Raw genomic sequence first — 22,659 nt, forward strand, 5'->3', positions numbered from 1 at the left:
AATTTTTTTTTTAATTTGGGCATTTTAACAAAAGGACTCATAAAATAGTTAGAGAAGGAGGCGACAGTACCCCCCCTTTATAGGTTTTAGCCCAGTGGTCAGGGCACTCACTTGGTGCATGGGACACATAGGTTCAATTCCCTCCCTTTGCCTGACGTGGAAAAATGGGTCTCCCACAGGAGAATGCCCTACCCATGAGACTGAGATATTCTGCTGGTGTATTTTCTCAGTTTCTCCTCTTGAAGCTGTTCCACTTTTTATAAATAATTAAAATAGCCAGCAGCATAGGGGCATGAACGGGGGCCTCCTACAGCTTAAGTGAACTCCTAACTACCAAACTATGGAGTCATTCTCACTCTCTGGCCCTTTGAAATTGCCAGTGAACTGAAAAATCCATTATTCACCCAGCTCTAGTTGCAATTACACTGAAATATGATGCAAAGAATAAAGATACCATTTAAGGTAAGCAATATCTTGTGCTATATGCAACACAGAAACCAGTTCTTTCCCCAGAAACACCTTCTTTAGGGACTCCCTAGTGGTTACTGAGTCATATCCCCAAGTATGATCAATCCTGAATATTTAACAATTGTATGTCAGGCCCCAAAATCATGACATTTTTTAAAACAATCAATGCTGTGTCCTTTTCTTTATTTGCCTTCTGTTTTTTTGAGCCGTTGAGATATGCTGGGGTTCTGATTGCAGGCTTTTCTTTCCAAAATGAGCACTAGGACCTAACTTTCAAAAGTAAAATAAAAGCTACGATTCTCACTTAATTACACTCTTCCAAGGTTGGTGGTTAATGAACACACCAGAATACCACAAGACTATCAATAAAAATCACAAATTAGCGTTGCTACCTCTCTCTCCTAGTTAACGTTGCTTTCTTGTAGAAACTTTTTTTTCCCCATGCCTTTCTGGGACTTACTTTTAAATTTAGCAGAACCAAGCAGCTGTAGTCCTAAAGGAGCCATTTTGAACAGGCTGCCACTTGCTGTTTGTTGACTCTTTCTATCTTCTAGTTGGTGAGTACCTCTTACGTTTCTCCCCAAGTTATCTTTACTTGGAGGTATACATCTCACACCCAATATTGAAAAAATAACTGAAACAAAGGGGAAGTGCAAAAAAAAAAATAGAAGCAATTTTTTTAAAGTGCAATTACTGCTGGAAAGATTTTTACTGTATAAGATGGAGGGAGGGAAAAATCTACAAGAAGAGTCTGATTCTTTCTTATAAGTATGTGGAGGAAGCGTTATCGGTTTGTATCTCTTTTAAATTAGCGAGTTGTATTTAATTGGTGGCATACCACACACTCTAGCATCAGAAGGAATCACAAAGCTGGGAACGAAGCTTTAAAGAGTGTTATTTTTCAGTAAAACCATGAGTCAATCCACTCATTGTGTTCTAGGCTGCCAGTGTGGTGAGACTGCAGCCTATAATGCTGACAAATATCATCTGCTTATTTCCTTGTACTCCCCCATCTGTCTGTTTCCATCTGTTTTCTCCTATCCTATATTCAGATTGCAAGCTCTTTGGGGCATGGACCAGTTTTTTAGTTTGCATTTGTACAGAACCTAGTCAGTGCAGTGGAGTCTGTGACTACAGCTCCTAGGTTGTATGGTAATAGAAATAATAATAAAAATAATATGGTTTATTATGTGTTCAGCACCTTGGTTATTAAAGAAGCTTCATGTAACGTTAGCTTAAAGAGCTTGAACGGAATAGAAGACAGTAGATTCAGCATCTGAACAAAGTTTAGTAACAAAAAAAAATTGAAGTAGCATATTCTGAATACTTGGAAATGCATATAAATACAGTTCCAAGACACTTCTTGGTGTAATAAAATCTAATGGTGGGCAAATAAAATTTTAGACTGAATTGCTGACACAGCATTCATGTATCTTTATTTTATTGATTTTTCACCATGCATCTTTTATGTCTTTTGAAAGCTGGGTGTCCAGTTAAACAACTAAATACATTATTCTGATGTCTTGAATAAGCAAACAACAAATGAAGGACAATCGTGGGTACAATAATACACTAGAACAACAGTTTTTCATTTTCAACCCACTGTCCAAAAACTTGTGTGGGCAACTAGGGTCTTAGAACAAATAATTTCTTATTGACTCCCATGTGTATTCTGAATCATTAGTATTGTATAAGTCTTGTGCAGTTTTTTGGGTTTGGAATTTCAGACATCAGTAAAGCCACTTGTATCCACACAGTCATGAATAAAGTCTCTAAAATATTCAGAGTAGCCTTGAAGCTAGCACACTTCTCCCTGGTTAATTTGTGTTTGTGAAATAAATGATAGGATATTCATTGAAATCCTGGGATAATGCATATATAAGATATGTTTCAGGAAACATTATATGATTAAATATTCAGGGACTTCTTTGAAAACACATTTGCTTTGCTTCTGGCATATTTATATATATATATATTAAAGATATCTGAAGCACTCCATATCATTTAAAAATAATCTATTCCTCTTCTATGCCCATAGGTGGGTAATTTACTTATCAAACTTTTTTTCTTCTGCAGAGAATAGAGACTATTAAGACTACTTTAAAAGTGGGTTGAATCATCTTTAAATTTATTCATCTAAAATAGTGTCAGCTCCTGATTTCAGTGCATGAGATGATTTCTTATCCTAAAAAAAGAAATAGCTTCTAGGCATCAGCAAGTTACATAAAAGATGCATTAGAAGGCAGTTATTGCAATCTGAAACTATTACACAGTGCAGACATTTTAAAATGGATATAAACATTCATAATATGCTTCCACTGAAGTTGGAAAGAGCCAAATGGAAATGTTACATTTAATTAAATAAATAAAATAAATAATATATCCAATCAATATGCAAAAATAATCTTAAATGAATGTAAACACTGGAGGAGGGAAGAAAAAGAAAAAAAAAACCTTGATGCATTTTAATATTCCTAATTTCCTCTCTGCATGTGTATACACACATGCTTTTTTGGGGTGTTTGATATATACACTAATATATGCTTTTTTAATTGATGCAGAATGTAGAAGGAAGTCAAAAACGTTGGTACCCTAAGAAACCCTTGATGACAACTGGCAAAGGGTTCACTGGTTTGTAACAGAAACTCCTCTAAGGCCAGACACACTCACTACACCTAACACTTTGCTGTCATAGTATTTATCAATAAAGACTGCCATGTGAGATTGTAAGTGAAAGCCAGGATCATGCTGGTCATTAATAGTGTTGTGAAATGTATTATATGGTTATATTAAAAAAGTTATGTCTATACACTGAAAATATGTCCTTCTAGTTTGTATCAAGACCTTACTCCCCAGCACAGGTGAAAAACTGGTTTTGCCAGACAGAGGGATGTATATTCACATATCTGCCAAGGTTCATATGTAGATTAAGCGCTTAAGCCAAGCACAGTGGGAGTTACATTTGCATTTCAAGTCAACAGGAGGATGTGAAGAGGACTTGGAGACAGCAGACCAGGAAGGGAATTAGAGGGAGTCATCCTGATTCTGAAATCAAAACAATGAGTTTGGGGAAATATAAGGAAAAGCAAAAAGCCATGTGGGTATCCTTTTACTGAGGAAACTCCTTGAAGGGCAAAGGTTATTCATGAAAACTTGGATCCTAATTTTAACTGAAAACCAACAGTTCTGTCAAAGACTGAATCCTTAGGAGAGAATCTACTTTATTAAATAGGAAAGGTAATCATTAATAAGTATGAACTTACAATTGCATTTTATGTTTTGTGTTATGTGAAAACATTATCTTTCCAATATTCTTCATCGTTATTCATTTGAATCTTTGAATCTCTGTTCTTTGTTAATAAACCTATTCTTGTTTGTGTTATAAAGACATCTCAGTGCTGTGGTATTAGGTGAAATGTGAATCCTCAGTTTGATCAAACAAGCTGATGTGTATACTGTTCCCTTTGGGGAAAGTGAAGCTGATAATTTTTGTGAGTGTTCAGTGCAGGAGCTGAAGACTGCAGGGGACTTTTTTTGGGGGGGAGCGGGGGGGAGGCTCAGAGGCTGGGGGTATACCTTTGTTACCTACAAGGCAAATTAAGGGCTGGCAGATTACTGAGGAGGTTGTTTGGGTGGCTAATGGACTAGTGGCTAATGGACAACTTAAGCACAAACAAGTCTGTCTCTCTCGCTGAGACAGGGGGTAATAAGGTGACTCACAATCCTAGAAAGTGTCACAATGTTTAACTCCGCTTTTCCCACTAATACGTGTGTGTATGTAGACATAAAGGAGGTTATAGACCTATAGATACAGAACTTGCGACAAGTTTCAAAGCAGTGAGAACTTTTATCATGGAAATATATGCCCTTGAAAAGAGGGATTTACAGTAACCTTGAGAAAACCTTCACTCCATTGTTGTACCAGGTCTCCTGGTAGCAAGTTAAATGCTTCCACTAATAACCTGAAGGGAGAACTGAACTGATTTCTCTATTTCTCATGCAGTTCATGCCTTCTCTGGATGGCATGTAGTTGGTCCCATCCAGATATGACTTACATCTGGGACTCACATAACTATGTTGAGTAATTTTTGCCTTTGGATAGCACTGGATTGTGATGTCAGGTATTTTAAAAGCAATCCTATGGAAAGGAAACATTTGAGCCCCTCTAAGGTTTAGATTAATAGATTCCAAGGCCCGAATGGACTATGTGATCATCTAGTCTGACTTCCTGTATAACACTGGCCCATAGAACTTCCCCAGAATAACCCTAGCGCATGTCTTTTAGAAAAAACATTCAATAAAGTAGATCTTTCTCATTCACACATCTCAAAATACATCAGTTGAACACTGAGTGAAATCCTGGCCCCTTTGAAGTCAGTAGGAGTTTTTCTGTTGACTTCAGTGGGGAGGGGAGGGCTGCCAAGCATGTGTGTGCCCCCTCCCTCTCCGTCTCCTCCTGAGGTGCAGCAGCCAGCTGCCTCAGCCTGCCGCCCGCACTGCTCTTGTGCTGTGCTGTAGCCTTAGGCAGCAGCAGCCGGCACCGGCGGCGCAGGCAGGCAAGGGAGAGCCGCGCCGCTTTCATTCAGGCAGGGTCGCTCCGAGGCTGGGCCAAGGACGCTCCCGGGCCCGGGTGAGGTGCACAGGGGAGCTCAGGCAGGGGTGGGGGAGAGACTCAGCTCCAAACACTGGTGGAGCTAGGCCCCCCAGCCCTGAATATTCCTGGAGCCCTGGCACCATGGGCCCATACAACTTGCCACCCCTGGCAGTGTGGACATAGCGGCATAGGTGACAGCATGCACTAGCCACCCAAACTCAGACCGAGGGATTTGGGTGGGCTAGTACACTGGTAGCTTGCCCTTGCTGCAACCTCTGCACTGCTATTTTTAGCCAGTAGCTTGAGCAGAGCTAGCACATCTGGCTACCCACCCAGGCTGGGAGGTGTGCTCCCAGGTGCAGTGTAGAGCTAAACATAGTGCTTGCCTCCTTCCTTGCTTATGGCTTTGAGAAAGTATGTTTAAATGGGAGCACCAGTGAGCAGATCCCCCAGTCCTTCATGTATACAGGCATAGCTTCCTCTCACTGGTATTTAGAATTATCTCTAAATAATGGAGAGGGAGGGAAATGTGGCAAATCTTTCTTAAAATAGTGACAGCCCATCTCTGGGGTTTGGAACAAAGATGACCTCAAGCTTCAAAATTTGGATCCAGCTCTGGATTTACAACAGTCTGAATTTGGGGGCTGGATATAGCCCCATTTTCAAAATTTGGTGGGGCCTACATGCAAAATATTGATATGGATTAGAAAGCACACATACAATAACCTCAACTGGTTTGACAGTTGTTTCTTTTAGCTCGCATGCTTAATGAAACCCTATTTTAAAAAACTGTAAAGCTGTTACATCTACAAAAGTGGGCTGCAAATTGTACGATACCAGGCATCCGTGCAAAATTTCTTATATTTTATGTTTCTGGTTAGGTAAGAGTACATCAAGAACATCTTTTCTTTTAATATTTTGTTACTTCTGCTCATCTGTCTACTTGCTGTCCCATCTGAAGTCAGAAAAATTAATAACAAAAAATGTCTGCTAAGATGCTTCACTTTAAATTTGATTTTTAAAAAAAGTACGTTTCCATTTTGTTCAATAGTTCTGTGCTTCTCCCCAGAAAGAAAGTAATTCAGGCATACTTACTATTTTGACATAGCAAAGGAGAGTCCATAGGATGGCAATGTTGTTCATTATTTACCTATTTTACAGCAATTTTCAGAGCATTGCTAAATGCAAATTATGGGAAAATGATGATTTATCTGTATTTTTCATGCTCCATATTACCAGCCAGATCCAATTTTAAAAATATCTCATGGGGGGTGGGGGGAATGGAGGAGGAGGAAGGGCGAAGAAAAAGGATGTTTCCATCTGTCACTGAGTGTTTTCTTCTAACAGCTGCTGATCTGACTAATGACAGTTGCATAATTACCATTTCACACGTGTTTGATAATGTTCTTTGTTTGGTCTGCCAATTGTCTCCATGGAGTATACTCAGTGGTGCTATTCAAGAGCTGAAACCTGCTTATTTAAAATCCATGCCTAGAGCAATTTGAAAAATATGAGCTCCCTGTGTGAAACATTTATGCCTTCTGAGGTTTTTTTTTACCAAAAACTTCTAGTAGGTTTAATCTTCCCCCTGAAACTTGTTACTGGGAAGTCGAAGATGCACAAATATTATTGACCTTTTCTGGATGTGTATGTGCCCAGTCCAGTGTAACAATCTGGGAAAGCCTGATCTTTAGTCAGACATGAACACAGGAGTGATTTTAAACAACATGTCTGAAGTACAGATATACTGATGTGATCCAAACCCACTGAAGACAATGGGAGTCATTCCATTGACTTCAGTGGTCTTTGAATCCATACTCTAATCTGGCTACCAACAAAGAGTGTCCATGCCAGTAAGAATGTCTATGCCCGTCAGGATTTTTATCAGATAAGTGCAAATTTTAGTGATACTTGAATCATACCTACTATTCTCTAGCTCATTCAGCTATTGCTGTCCTCCTTATGTGTTGGTGAGACTCTGAGACTACATATTCCTTTCCCTGTGACCATTGCATTCAGATTACCCTGCAGTTAGACTTAAATTTATCCTCTGACTCTCCCACTAGTCAATATCCTCACTTAACCATATCAATAATTAGTTTTTCAGAATTAAAAAAAAATACTGAAATATTTTCTATGAACATTTTTATTACCTTCCCTCCCACTCCCCACATTCCAACCCACTATAGCTGGTCAGAAAACTGCCAAAGCATTTTCCCAACAAAAATGGAAACATTTTTCATGAAAATTTTCATCCAAAGCAATGGTATTTTTTGACTAGCTCAATTCATGTTACTTTCTGAAGTTGATTTGTTTTTTAAATAAATTTTTTTTATCAAATTAGAGAGAAAAGTCACAAATGAAAGCATAATTGGAAATAGTCAAATCTCATCAGTGCTCAAAAAGCATTCACCTCTGAAAACCAGTCCAGTTTATAAGAGCTAGGTATTTTAATTTTAATTATTATTGTATTTGGGCAACTAAGTATGTAGTTAGCTTCAGGCACACAGTTTTGAAATTGTTGACCACATTCGCCTTGACGCAACAGACACAGCAAAAGCAAATGTGAGAAAACACTTGTCAAGTGTAGGCTGAAAAGTCACTCAGCAGTAGTAACATTTATTCAGAAAAGAAGTTCTGGCATATTTACAAGTATGTATTGACTCATAATAGTTTATCATATTCTATTTTACATTAGTTCTTACACTACCTTCATCACCATAGTATCTGTGTGCATTAAGCAACACGATTAACATCTGTCAAGTGTGATTCAGTCACTCTTTCATCATCTCTCCAGGGGATAAATTGTGTGTTCAGTGGTAAGTTTTCTTTTGGTAGTGTGTGTGTGTGGGTTTTTTTAAATGTACAGTGCGCTATGTGTATCATCATGACTCAGGCATCGAGATACAGTCTGTCATAATTGATTCATATTTCATGACATTATGTGCTCTTGTAGTTTACCACAGAGAAATGAAATACCATTTATAGAAATTCTTCGCCTTTTTTGGCTGGTTGGAGTTTAGCTGTTCTGAAAGTCCATTGCTCAGCTGCTTTACTAAAAGAACATAGGAGATGGTTGAAAGTCTGATGGGCTGTATGTCTCTTAGCACCTTTGGAGTTTTTACAGTCCAGAAGAATGATTATAGCATAATTCCAGCCCTTTGACACTTTCTTATGTGTAGTTCAAACGGATGAGTTTCGCTGGCTCCATGTTACTGGGTTTCCTTCAACTTTTATGATATCACCAGTGATACCATCTATCTCCGGTATTTTTCTTTTGCAGATCTTCATGACTTTCTGCATCTCTTCTCTGAGTGCATAAGGGAAGATTTCGTCTTCACTTCTTTTTTATGTCATAAGAGGTGGTGGAGCTTGTCATGTTTGTCTCTATGTATTCTTGTAAAGCTGCTGGTAAAGCTCATTGCTCTCTGCAGGATGCGATCTCTCTCTGTGAAATTACTCTTCCATCGCTGTCTGAGAGGGACATCTGGTGTCAATTATCTGTTGTCTTCTCATCCTGCTACAGCTGTTTCTTTTAAGAGTATTTTAAATCATTTCTGTGTTGCACTGTATTTTCAGATTCTTTGTGATCTTTTTGCTCAAGGTCAAGCAGAACTTTTGAGTATGGAGCAATCTTTTTTTTCTCCTAAAGTCTGTTTCTTTCATCATAGATGGCTTGTATTCATCTATACAACAAAACTGGTCATAACAAAGGTTGGTTATTTAACACAGTTAAGGACTACCACTGTAATAATATAACTATAACTATGAATGCAGCTAAAATGAGTTATAACTAGATTTTTTAAAAACTGCTTTAACCTAGTAAAGACTTGGCTGTAACTTGGTTTGATTGTATGAAAAGGCAGGTCCAAATTGTTAGAATATAGCTGGTGCTCACCCATGTGAACGGTTCTCTATAACAGTCTCTTCAGTGATAGAGAAAACCCAAGAGCTTGCCTATATCTGTTTCAGTCTTTTTCCACATATTTCCATTAAATATTCTTATCACTTAAGCCATGATTTAGCATGGTACTTAAATATGTGTCTAACTTGGAGCACATGAGTAATCCAACTGAGCTGAATGGGATCATCATATGCTTAAATACCTTGAAAGGTTGGGGCCCCTCTGTTTAAAGGCAAAATTCATTGCAGGTCTGCACTGCCTTATTCTTGAATAATACTTGTGGAGGTCCCTGGTGGCAGAAGTTCTGCTGGGAGATCAGACTGTTATACGTGAAGGGGACAGAACCTCAGTTATACAGAAGGAAGGTAAGGATCTGTCACTGTGCCAAAGTAGTCAGTGTTATCTAGAAGGTGGACATAGCCCTCTGGGTGGCCAGAGGCTTGACTGGAGCTTGACAGAAAACCTCTTGGTAGCAGAGTTGCTATGGTGTCCTGACAAGGGGCTAAAGCTGGTGATAGAAAACAAATGGACGTCACTGGCAAAACCATCTCCTCCATAGGTGAAAATCTAAAGTCCTTGTCTTCACTCGAGCTTTGTACTGTGAACTAATTGATTGTCAGTTTGCTTGAGGCAATTAACACATTTGTTCAAGTTGGTCTGGATACTCCACAAATATTTGTTCTAGGCTACAAATGTTCATTGTATTTGGCTTCACAGTAAAAAATTCTTGAGCAGACAGACCTGGAGACACAGTTCCCTCCTAGCTTTCCCTTTGCCCTTTGGAGGAGGGAAGGTAGTAATTTGCTGTTCGCCTATATTAGATCAGGTATAGAGTCTGTTCACATTGCCCACACTTTTTCAGTTTTTAGTTGCATTGACAACACACAAATGTACTATTAAAGTTTTCAGAAAAAGGAGTGATTGATACATTTTTTTTGCTCCCTAGTAAAACCAAATCACTTTGACAATCTATATTTTTAAAGATATTTTTCAGTAAACATAGTGGTCCCAGTTCTCCAATCCTCCCCTTGTTATGTAAATTATGTCTCATCCCACTGAAGTCAATGGAGTTATATTGATGTAAAGCCAATGTAAGTAAGAGGAGAATGAGACCCAGTTTTTACTGTTTTTTAATTTCACTAATTTACATCTTCTTATGAAACATCACATTATTCCATATATGATGTGTTTATCGTGTACATTGCAACACATATTTTTAGCAATCCCAGGTAATTAATGATGACAACAAGAGAAACATACACTGTTCCACACAGACAGTGTTGAAAATTTACACTGTATAGCACATCATCCAGAACATTATCTATTTCAGCAAATTCAGAGAGAGATTCCATAGACCTTACATTTATTAGCCATGCTATCTGATCACCGACACAAGAGTACATGACTGGGAGAAGTAGTTTTGACAGAGGTCAGAAGCTTATCATTGCTTGGTAACCACTCCATTAGTATTCTGTTATTTACCATGTCTCTCACATTTCTCCTTTGCTCTCACAGAGATGATCTGCCATGGCATGACATCAGAAATAAGACATTTAAAAATTCTGGCAAATAGTTTCAGAAATTAAAAAATAAAAAGTCTATAATACGTGTTTGACATATTTTTTTTTTCTTAGCACATGGTTGAACAGCACTGATTGGGCAATGGAAAAAAAAATTTATGATGTCAGATCCTGGTTGAGTATTATTATTATTGTTATTGCAATAATAAGACAAGATGAAAAAGAAAATGTATATAATACCTATCCCCGATAATGTCACGGCTAACCTGGTGGCTGAACTTTGTGACTTTGTCCTTAACCATAACTATTTTACATTTGGGGACAATGTATACCTTCAGATCAGCGGCACTGCTATGGGTACCCGCATGGCCCCACAGTATGCCAACATTTTTATGGCTGATTTAGAACAACGCTTCCTCAGCTCTCGTCCCCTAACGCCCCTACTTTACTTGCGCTATATTGATGACATCTTCATCATCTGGACCCATGGAAAAGAAGCCCTTGAGGAATTCCACCATGATTTCAACAATTTCCATCCCACCATCAACCTCAGCCTGGTCCAGTCCACACATGAGATCCACTTCCTGGACACTACAGTGCTAATAAACGATGGTCACATCAACACCACCCTATACCGGAAACCTACTGACTGCTATTCCTACCTACATGCCTCCAGCTTTCACCCTGACCACACCACACGATCCATCGTCTACAGCCAAGCTCTGCGATACAACCGCATTTGCTCCAACCCCTCAGACAGAGACAAACACCTACAAGATCTCTATCAAACATTCTTACAACTACAATACCCACCTGCGGAAGTGAAGAAACAGATTGATAGAGCCAGAAGAGTTCCCAGAAGTCACCTACTACAGGACAGGCCTAACAAAGAAAATAACAGAACGCCACTAGCCGTCACCTTCAGCCCCCAACTAAAACCCCTCCAACGCATTATTAAGGATCTACAACCTATCCTGAAGGATGACCCAACACTCTCACAAATCTTGGGAGAAAGGCCAGTCCTTGCCTACAGACAGCCCCCCAACCTGAAGCGAATACTCACCAACAACCACATACCACACAACAGAACCACTAACCCAGTAACCTATCCTTGCAACAAAGCCCGTTGCCAACTGTGCCCACATATCTATTCAGGGAACACCATCACAGGGCCTAACAACATCAGCCACACTATCAGAGGCTCGTTCACCTGCACATCCACCAATGTGATATATGCCATCATGTGCCAGCAATGCCCCTCTGCCATGTACATTGGTCAAACTGGACAGTCTCTACGTAAAAGAATAAATGGACACAAATCAGATGTTAAGAATTATAACATTCATAAACCAGTCGGAGAACACTTCAATCTCTCTGGTCACGCAATCACAGACATGAGGGTCGCTATCTTAAAGCAAAAAAACTTCAAATCCAGACTCCAGCGAGAAACTGCTGAATTGGAATTCATTTGCAAATTGGATACCATTAATTTGGGCTTGAATAGAGACTGGGAGTGGCTAAGTCATTATGCAAGGTAGCCTATCTCCCCTTGTTTTTTTTTTTTTTTTTTTTCCTACAACCCCCCCCCCCCAAGACGTTCTGGTTAAACTTGGATTATTGCTGTGCACATTGTAAGATGAGCTATTGCCAGCAGGAGAGTGAGTTTGTGTGTGTGGTTTTTGGAGGGGTGTGTGTGTGTGTGGGGGGGGTGGTGGTGAGAAAACCTGGATTAGTGCTGGAAATGACCCACCTTGATTATCATGCGCATTATAAAGAGAGGTTTCAAAGAGGGATGGGCTATTACCAGCAGGAGAGTGAGTTTGTATGTGTGTCTGTGGGGGGGGGGGGAAGGGTGAGAATACCTGGATTTGTGCTGGAAATGGCCTTCCTTGATGATCACTTTAGATAAGCTGTTAGCAGCAGGACAGTGGGGTGGGAGGAAGTTTTGTTTCATGGTCTCTGTGTGTATATAATGTCTTCTGCAGTTTCCACGATATGCTATGCATCCGATGAAGTGAGCTGTAGCTCACGAAAGCTCATGCTCAAATAAACTGGTTAGTCTCTAAGGTGCCACAAGTACTCCTTTTCTTTTTTCTTTTTACGAATACAGACTAACACGGCTGTTACTCTGAAACATAGAATCATAGAATCATAGAATATCAGGGTTGGAAGGGACCCCAGAAGGTCATCTAGTCCAACCCCCTGCTCGAAGCAGGACCAATTCCCAGTTAAATCATCCCAGCCAGGGCTTTGTCAAGCCTGACCTTAAAAACCTCTAAGGAAGGAGATTCTACCGCCTCCCTAGGTAACGCATTCCAGTGTTTCACCACCCTCTTAGTGAAAAAGTTTTTCCTAATATCCAAGGTAATATCCAAACCTGTCTCTTATAGTGCTTTTCATCAGTAGATTTCAAAGCACCTCACAATCTTTAATGTATATATCCTTACAATGCTCCTGTGAGGTAGGGAAATGCTATTATCCCCATCTTACAGCTGGGAAACTGAGGCATGGAGAGCCTAAGTGACTTGGTCAAAGTCACACAAGAAACCTGTGGCATAGCAAGAAATTGAACCCAGGTTGTCCAAGTCCTAGGCTAGTACCCTAATCACAGGACCACGCTTCCTCTCTGATAGTGATTTTAAAAATGTATACATGCCCTGTGTCTGATGTCCTCTTGTTCCCAAACAGAAATATAACTAAAACTAAGGACATCCTGATCATAATAATAATGCTTACCTTTTATATAGTACTCTTCATCTTGAGATCTCTTACCACTCAACAAAGGAGGTAAGTAATCATAATCTCCATTTGATCGTAGGAGAAACTGAGGCATGGTGAGGTGAAGTGTTTTAACCAAAGTCAAACACCAGGCTAGTAGAAGAGCTGGGAATAGAGTGTGGGTTTTCTGAATCCCAGTCCAGTAACCTATTCACTGGTCCACAGTTAAAATAAATCCCAATTGTTAGAATAGCCCCTTGGATACACAGTATATCCCCTAAAAGCAATCCAAATTACCAAATATATAAAATAAACTAAACACACTGTGACATTGCACGCCGTATGCTTTATAAAAATATGTTTATAAGTGTGAATATGATGTAACTGGAATATGCTTTATGCAAAAGTTCTCTTGTAAGGTATCATTACAAAACTTATAATCTACTGAGTGTGTTCATCCTATTTGTATGAATGTATCATTATTGTATCTGAAACTAGGGATATGAAGTATGACTCTGAGGTCCTATTGTAATTATGCAGAGTGTGGGCCATTAATGGTAGTTTAGAAACTTGAGGGCTCTCATTGATTAGGACAAATGGTTTATTTACCATCAAGCCTTCCTGTAGACATGTGGGCCAGCCCTGGAACAATGGAGGGGGGGTCTCACAGGACATGTGAACATGTCACCTGATTCTGGAATCCATCTTCAACCTGGTGCTTTTCCATTTAGAAGGAGTTGTGGGAACCGAGAGAGACAAAAGATTTCTGCCTTGTGCCAAAGATATAAAAGGGGGTGGAACAGAACAAAGGGGTCCCAGTCTTGAGAAAGCCCCTGCTTTTCACCTAAGATGCCTGCTGGAACTAACAAGGACTGTACCAGGAAAAAAGCATCGGGCCCATAAAAAGGAGTCTAGTCTGTGAAAGAAGCTTATTGGAACATCACTGAGGGTGAGATTTACCTGTAATCAGTTTCTTAATATATTAGGCTTAGACTTGCGTGTTTTGTTTTATTTCGTTTGGTAACTTACTTTGTTCTGTCTGTTATTACTTGGAACCACTTAAATCCTACTTTTTATACTTAATAAAATCACTTTTGTTCATTGATAAACACAGAGTAAGTGATTAATACCCGGGGGAGCAAACAGCTGTGCATATCTCTCTATCAGTGTTATAGAGGGCAGACAATTTATGAGTTTACCCTGTATAAGCTTTATACAAAGTAAAACGGATTTATTTGGGGTTTGGATCCCATTGGAAAGTGGGTGTCTGGGTGCTGGAAATAGGTGACCTGCTGAGCAGTTTTTGGGTAAACTCTGCAGCTTTGGGGGCATGGACCAGACCTGTGTCTGTATTGCAGCAGGCTAGCAAGTCTTGTCCAACAAGGCAGGGTTCTGGAGTCCCAAGCTGGCAGGGAAAACGGGCTCAGAGGTAAATTCAGCACATTAGGTGACAGTCCCAAGGGGGTCTCTGTGACCGAACCTGTCACAGCCACAAAATTACAATTAAATAGGAAATTAAAATCCCCCATGAAATATGGATGAGACAGCACCATCATTCTATTTGCATAACAGCTATTCATAGATTATTATCCCTGCGACCATTATAGAAATGGGACAGAGGAAAAGGGGAGTGCACAGGAAAGATACTAAAAATAATTTCCTCCTTTTTGTATTTCTAGACATCTTCATTGTCACTACTATAGGCTTTCTATATTGCAGAATCAGCCAAAAGCCAGCAGTCCTCCCCTCTCTCCTGTCTCCCACTTGGCTGTTGTGCTCAGTAGCCTCAGGCAATTGGTCTGCTTTTAAATTTATCTTCTACTTAAAGAGCTAAATTGGGACTTATTATACAATGTTCCCAATTCAGCAGCTTCTGTAAAGGGTAAACTGAAAAGTTAGAGATGACTCTGAACCAAAACTCCAACTCGAAGCATGAGATTTAAACTTCTTTACTGTATAAGGGGTTGAACTAAAAAATCCAGACACAATTCCCTTCCTGCACCCTTACAGAGGCCTGCAATCCAATCTTCAATGCAAAATTGCCCCAAAGTTGAGTTGTCTGGGGTTCAGATAATTGCTGAAATAGATATGAGCTGCAGACTTGGATCTGAACCTGGATTCAGACCAAGCATGTGGCTCAACCCCTAAAATACATCTCTTAAGGTGATACCCCCCCCCTTCGCACTGCTCTGCAGCAAGCAAACACCCTGTAGCTCAGAGACTAGGGCATCCAAGCATTTGTGCAGCTTCTGTTTATGCCACATCATGAATTAACTGTCAGCGGGTGTCAGATATCTGCACATGAACAGAAGCCTTCCAGAGGAAAGTGCTTTAATCAGATCTCAACAGTCTCACAGCCTCCATCAGTCTACACAGCAAAAGCCCTATTTGATCTTGAACTCAGCTCTCTACAGGATGGGGCATATTGCAGTGCTGTAGCATAAGGTGGTTAGCTCTGTGCACTGGTGTAATGTATAAATTTGTTTTGAATATGGATTAGAAGAAATTATTTTTTTTTGCCTGCAGTGCAGGGAAGCATGCTTTACTTTAATTAGCCATCACCTGCAAATTCAGTTTAAAGAACTGAATGCTCTCTATTTGCAGAGGGGTGTCGCTAATTTTGCCCCTGAAATTAATCCTTAATTTGAAATAACATCAGTTGAAAGACTTTTCGGATGTTAGTTTGCAAAGATTCTTTTTATTCAATTAGCTCTTTGGAGCAAGTGAGATAGCATCTAAACACTTTCACTCTGTTGATTTAATTCTCCACATGTCATTCCCATTTTCTCATCCACTTTCATATTCATATAATTTATTGGTTTGAGCTTTTTCAAACCTACTATAAATGAGTAACAATTAAGCAAAATATTTGATGACTCTTTATGAAAATCTTTAAAAGAAAGGCTGCTGCTCAGTTGACAGAAGAGAAAGGAGAGATGAAAATAGATTTTACTCAGAGTAAATTGAAAGCTGGCTTCATTGCAATTTCACATAAAGGCTTTTACATGTTGATTCCCTTTTAATTAATACAGGAGGCAGTGCAGCTGTTTGTTCTTTCCTGAAGTTCTCTCATCATGGTAAACAAGTTTTTCTGCTCTCTTTTCTGTCTATCTTCCTTTCTTTTGCATGCTCAGTGGCACTTGCTCTCTCTCCTTCTGGTTTTTTTTTAAACTTTCTCTGTCTGCCCAGGTCCAAAAACTGATAATTCCACTGAGTAGAAAGTGATTGCAGTTTATTTATCCTATTTCTTTTTTAATAACACAAGATATTTTCCACATTAAAAATAATATCAATGAGATTTTAAACAAGAAATAATATCACGTGTGTTACGTTCCTCACAAGCCAATAAAGATTGGGTTGAGCCAGTAGGCAGACAAGAGGCTTCCAGTGAACATGTAGTTGGTGTGGGTAATGATTCTTCTAGTTGAGTAGGTGTCATTTTCTGCTTTGAGTAAACTAATGAAAAAGCATGGTGTCAGGTGGCATTGTGCTCTTGAAATTGACACACATAAAGATAACTGCTATATGTCACTAACACCAAATCTTATTTATTTCACTCCTGCTAGTAGTCATGCTGAAGGCAATGAGGTCAGCACACGTTAAGCGGTGGGGGACATTCTCCGGCTTCTTGGAAAAGGTGTCCCCCTTGATGGTCTAGAAAGTCAGTAAGTGACTTTCTCCTGCAGCTGCAGACCAAGTCAGCATCAAAATCAGCATTCCCCGCTCCCCAGGTGACTGGAAGGTGGGGGGCACTATATGAGCCCTCTTTTACCTGGACCAGGCAGAGTAGCATCCACCCTCCCATACACGGAAGTGGCGAAGTACCGGGTTTTGTCAGGATCTGCTATGGGCATTGCGCTATTCATCATTTCTCTGGGGGCTGGGAAGGAATTTTTCCCTCACCTCCAGACTGGCCAAGGTGAAATGGGTTTTTTTCACCTTCCCCCACAGTGGGCTCAGGGGGGCTTAGCTGAGGCAATGAAATGGGCATTAGGCTATATGATGTCACAACTCATTCTGTAAATGCAGGGTGGATGTCCAATGTAGGTACTCTGTAGGGAGGAGATACAGTGATCAGATCAAATGGATTGGTAAAGGATTTAAAGGAGATCTTCTTTAAAGCAGTAGAAACAGGAGGGGCGGGAGGAGGGGCAGGGCTCCTATGACTGGTATGGCAAGGAGCCACCTCCCTCCTTTATAGCCCCCCCCCCACCCCTTTACCTTCATTCAAAGGGTTGGGGGATGGCGAGGTCCCAGCAGAAGGTTGGTGGCTGATCAGGATGGATAAGAGGGAGAGCTGATGGAACACCCCTACAACTGATTCATACTGATATTGCACTGTACTCTTTTATCTGCCAGGTACTGACAGGCATTTAAAAATTAAGTTGAGGCCTAATTAAACCACATCCAGTGTCTTCTGTCCTCCTTCCAGTATAGCTGGATGATGTGGCTGCTTGTGCAAGTAAAGCAAGTAGGATTTGTCCCTTATTCTTTCTTAAATACAAACAGAAGTATGCAAGTCACACTAAATTAGGAGGCAGTATGCTAATGGATGGAACACTGGAAAGGAAGCTGGGAGACTCTGGGTTCTTCTGCTGACCTGCTGTGTGACCTTGAGCAGTCACTTGACCTCTCTGTTTCTCCTCACACCCTATGTATATTTTGTCTTATATATTTAGATTGTGAGCTTTTAGGGACAAGGTTGGTCTTTCATGGTGTGTTTGTACAGCGCCTCACACAACGGGGCTTGTAAATAATAAACTCAATCCCCATATTTTATTGGCACAATCATAGCCCCCCATAGGAGATTTTTGCTGCCAACAGGAGATAGTGCAGGAGTTAAAAGTTCATCATAATAAAGCCCCCCACACACATTCGGGAGTTTTATAGCTTATCTATGTTCTGGATTTTAGCCATACAACAACTCTGATATGTTGGGCATAGGGTGTCTAATTTATGCATTGAGCCTTAAAATCAATCTGATAATCTCATACTACTTTTATCTTTGTACTTTTTTTGAGAAAGCTGCCAAAATTCTGAAGGCAGCTGGCCTATAGGAGCATTTATTTATGTGACAGTGTGGTGAAACCACTAGAACAAACAGCTAACTCGCAGGGAGCGCCTGGGTTTTATGTGTGACAAGGCAGTCTGAAGAGAGAAAAGGGGGAGTGGGGGTGGGGGCTTCGATTAATCTCTATAATTTACTCGTATTTTTATCAAATAATTTTCTTGCTGAAAATCTCACCAGAAAATACAAATGCATGTTTGGTTGCAGCCAAAGGATGAAATGGTCCTGATTCTGATCTTACGTCAGTTCAATGCTGTATAACTTGACTGACTTTAGCAGTGTTACTCCTGACTTCCTGTGTGCCCGTAGGGTTGACAACTGGCTTAACGTCCAATACGGATTGCTATTATTTGAGTGAAAAATATATTATCTATATAAACAATTGAAAAGTGGCTCTGCATAATGCTATTGATCAACTTATCTTCAGACCATCTCTGAAAGATAAGTCTCCTATCTTAAATGGTCATTTTAAATCTCTCTCAAGGTTTCTCAGGTGTTCCCCCCCCCCATTTTAATTAAAAATGTAAAAAAAATCTCTGTTGTAACTTACTTTTGTTGTTGCATTAGCTGTTCACTTTAAGGTAGGTTGTACTGTGGCTTTGCCCCTGTTCTACCGTAGGTTGTTTTTTTCCCCCATAATGCCAAATTGCATGTGTCACTACCATCTCTATACTAATAGGAATCTCAGTCACATGGTCCCGAGCCCTGTTTACCAACTTCTCTTGTACCTGATCCTCTTCTACTTGAACTGAATAGTAAAATTGCCATTGACTTCAGTGGGAGAAGGGTTGAATGCATTAGACCAGTGTTTGTCAACCTTTTTGACATCAGGGACTGGATTGCTGCTTTCCTAAACAGTGTCCGGGAGATCTCAGAGACTGGTGCCGGTCCACAGATGGGTCATTGAGAAACACTGCATTAGACTATGAAAAGGAGTACTTGTGGTACCTTAGAGACTAACCAATTTATTTGAGCATAAGCTTTTGTGAGCTACAGCTCACTTCATCGGAGGCATACTGTGGAAAATACAGAAGATGTTTTTATACACACAGAAAGCTTATGCTCAAATAAATTGGTTAGTCTCTAAGGTGCCACAAGTACTCCTTTTCTTTTTGCGAATACAGACTAACACGGCTGTTACTCTGAAACCTGCATTAGACTATATTTTCTTCTCACTTACACTGTGATTGTATTGCCTTTGGTGGAGTTGTGCCTGATTTACACCTGTGTAAGTGAAAGGAGAATTGGGTTAATTAACTTTAGAGGGAATTTGTAGCACTCAGCATCTCTCAGAATTAAACCCAAGTCCAAAATGACATTCACAGCTGGGCAGAAAAAGTCTGACATAGGGCAAGTAGGTCTTGTGCTTCACTATAAAAATTGTCTTGCAGATCTTTCAAGGCCAAATGTTTCCTTCCTTCTAGAGCTAAAAAAAATTCTGCTGCAAACCCTATCTTTAATCTGTGCAGGAAATGACAGCATAGGTCTAGGCAGAGAAATCAACGTTATTAGTTGTTCTGGGCCTGATTCTCCTCTCACACTGGAGGAAATAGGAGTCACTGTTAAAGTCAAAGGAGTTACACTGGTGTACAGCCTATGAAAGTCAGAAGAGAACCAAGCCTTCTGAGAGCATAAAGAGCAACAGGACAGAAACTGAGACCTGGAAATGAAATTTGAATATAAGTATTTGTGATACCAGAGCAGCTCACAGTCAACTCTAGAAGTGAAACATGTATGCGCTTTTAGAACTCATTTGAAATATTGGCTAAAAATATCTCTTCTTTTTTATGACATCCTTCTAAAGCTTGACCTCTGTAAAGACTGAACTATAGGAGCAGGCAATCAGTGTATGTGGAACAGCAGATTTGCCATGTAATGTGTGACACCCTCTCATCCCCGCCCAATACATTTATCACACTTCCAAGATGCTCTTGTCTTTAAGGCACATTGAAGAGTGTGGCTACTTCTCTTTGACTAGATTAATCCAAAAGGGACAAACATAGAATCTTAAAAAGCAATTGCTTAAAACAATTCTTTTCAGTCTCTCTCAGGCCAACTTGCATGGATTTATAAAGGAATTAAAATCTACAATATGGTTACTTGCAGTCTCTCTAGAGAGTGTAGACTCAGCAAGATAACCTACAGCTATTCTATTAAAGAATGGAAGGGGAAATGCAATCTCTGAGATGAAATCTCACCGCTTCTTAACCCTGGGACAGGGGAGAGTCCTTCCACATGAGTTGTCTGAGCACTGGTTGCGCTTAGGCTTCTGTGGCTTTTGGTGTTGGGTTCAGGCAACAACACTGAGCACAAGGTGACCTCAGTTTATATACCGTAGTTTCAGGGCTCCTTGTGTGGGGAGGCACCCTCTGATTTCTATTGGACACATGCCAAGTGGGTCTTCAGATTTCAGCTCTCAGTTTCTCTGCTGCTTCCAGTGACATCCAGTAGATGGCAATGGTATATAACAAATTTCCTTAATCCTTTTCTTGTCGGAGGCTTTTTAAATTTTATTTATTTCAAGGATTGTATTTCATTATTAGCCCCTCCTATCAATCAGGACTCCCCGCCCCCCAAGCAATTTCTCTTAATATCCCAAAGTTATACCTGGTTTATACCTTTCAACGTTTCTCCTTCCTTATGCCAGATAATTTCTGTTAGTTCTAGAGTGCAATGATTAGTATGAAAACCAACTAAATCCTTATAACCTTCTAAATATGGAGGACATACTCCATACATTCCTTGATTATACTAAGCATTTCACATTATTTAGGACTTATAATAGAACAAGAGACATTTCCTACATATGGAAGGATATAGATCAAACTCACAAGGCAAATGAATGTGCAGATTCTAATTTGGAGTGAAGGACAGATTATTCATGGTATATTTGATTTGCAAGGAAAATGTATTGTTTATAACTTAGGGTGAAAATACGTGGCTTGGATTTCTTGGGGTAACAGTTGGCCCAGTTTGACCTTCAATCTTACAGCCATTTCTAGTTTGTTTAACTTGGAGCTTTCCTATCTCTTCTTTATCCAGTCAATGTGCAATGGGCTACTTTGCAAAGGAAAACAGGTAACTTGATATATTGTAGTTAGGTTGGAGGTAGAAAAAGATTTATACTTATGCCAATAATGACAGATTCTTGCCTAGGTGATTAATAATGATTTTATCTAGCCATTTTAGTTTCTATAGTTGGGGAGGGGAATGCCTGACCTTGGCAGATCTGTGAGTCTTTTGACAGTGTCTCACATGTCAACCATTTTCTTATTGTCTTCATAGGTTGGTCTTCATAGGTGCATCTGCTCACTAACACAAGCTACTGTGAGTACATCACAGAGTACCTGTCCTCCTTTATCTATCCTGGCTTCCCATAGAATTTCAAATCCAGGTCAATGTCTCTGTCTTCAATATCTTCAAAGCACTCTATTACCTGCATCTGGGATACCTAAAGAGCCTTTAAAGCTTCAGGATGAAGACTCTGGTTGACAATGTCACTCCTCTGGCACAATGGAACTTTCAACAATGAGAATAAGGCCCATCTGTTCAGGAGACAGGGACCTACTTGGGGGCAGTCTGAGACTGTGAACTGATCTCCTGCCATGAACTAAGGACCATCACAAATCTCACCACTTTTTGCTCCAAGTGCACATTTCTTTGGCCTTGCCTTCTGTAATATAAACAGATAGCAATGTCTATATTTATTTAATCAAAAAACAAACCAACCAACCTACCAAAACATGACACTCCACTGCACATACTTCTTCCTCTGGGCAGAGGATGAGAGAACAAACAACACGTGACAGATGTGTAGTCACATTGTGTAGTGCACTACTGGAGGGCGCTCAGACACTACAGTTATGAGCACGGTATAAAAACCTATATAGAATAGAATAGCTGTGTGTCTGGTCACAGATATTTGGTATTGTGCTAAACATCCTTGTATGAGAATTTTTAAATGGGTGTATCACTTGTTAAGGAATAATATTTAATTTTAATTCCTACCAGCTGACAGTAAATGAATCATCCCAGGAGGAGAAATCGTATTTAGACCCATATTAGATGATCATGTAGCTTGAAACAAATGACTGCTTAACCCTAGAAGCATTGCCTGCCAGTAACCACTGACCCTTAGTTAATGACATTTTGATGAATCCATAGCTGTTGTAATTGAATGATGGTATTTATATGGTTGTGGCAAGAAAACACTACTCTGGCGGATTTACACCTGTTCATTTTAAAAGGTTAAAGTTAATAACAGGATAATTGTTAAAACAGGAGCAATTAAGATTTTAATTAGATGCAACATAATAGTTTTTTAAAATTTAATCTCAAAACAGACTTTTTTAGATAACTAAAATGTTTTTTTCTAATGTATTCAGAT

This window comes from Natator depressus, chromosome 2 (assembly GCF_965152275.1).
Source record: "Natator depressus isolate rNatDep1 chromosome 2, rNatDep2.hap1, whole genome shotgun sequence".
Lineage (NCBI taxonomy): Eukaryota > Metazoa > Chordata > Testudines > Cheloniidae > Natator > Natator depressus.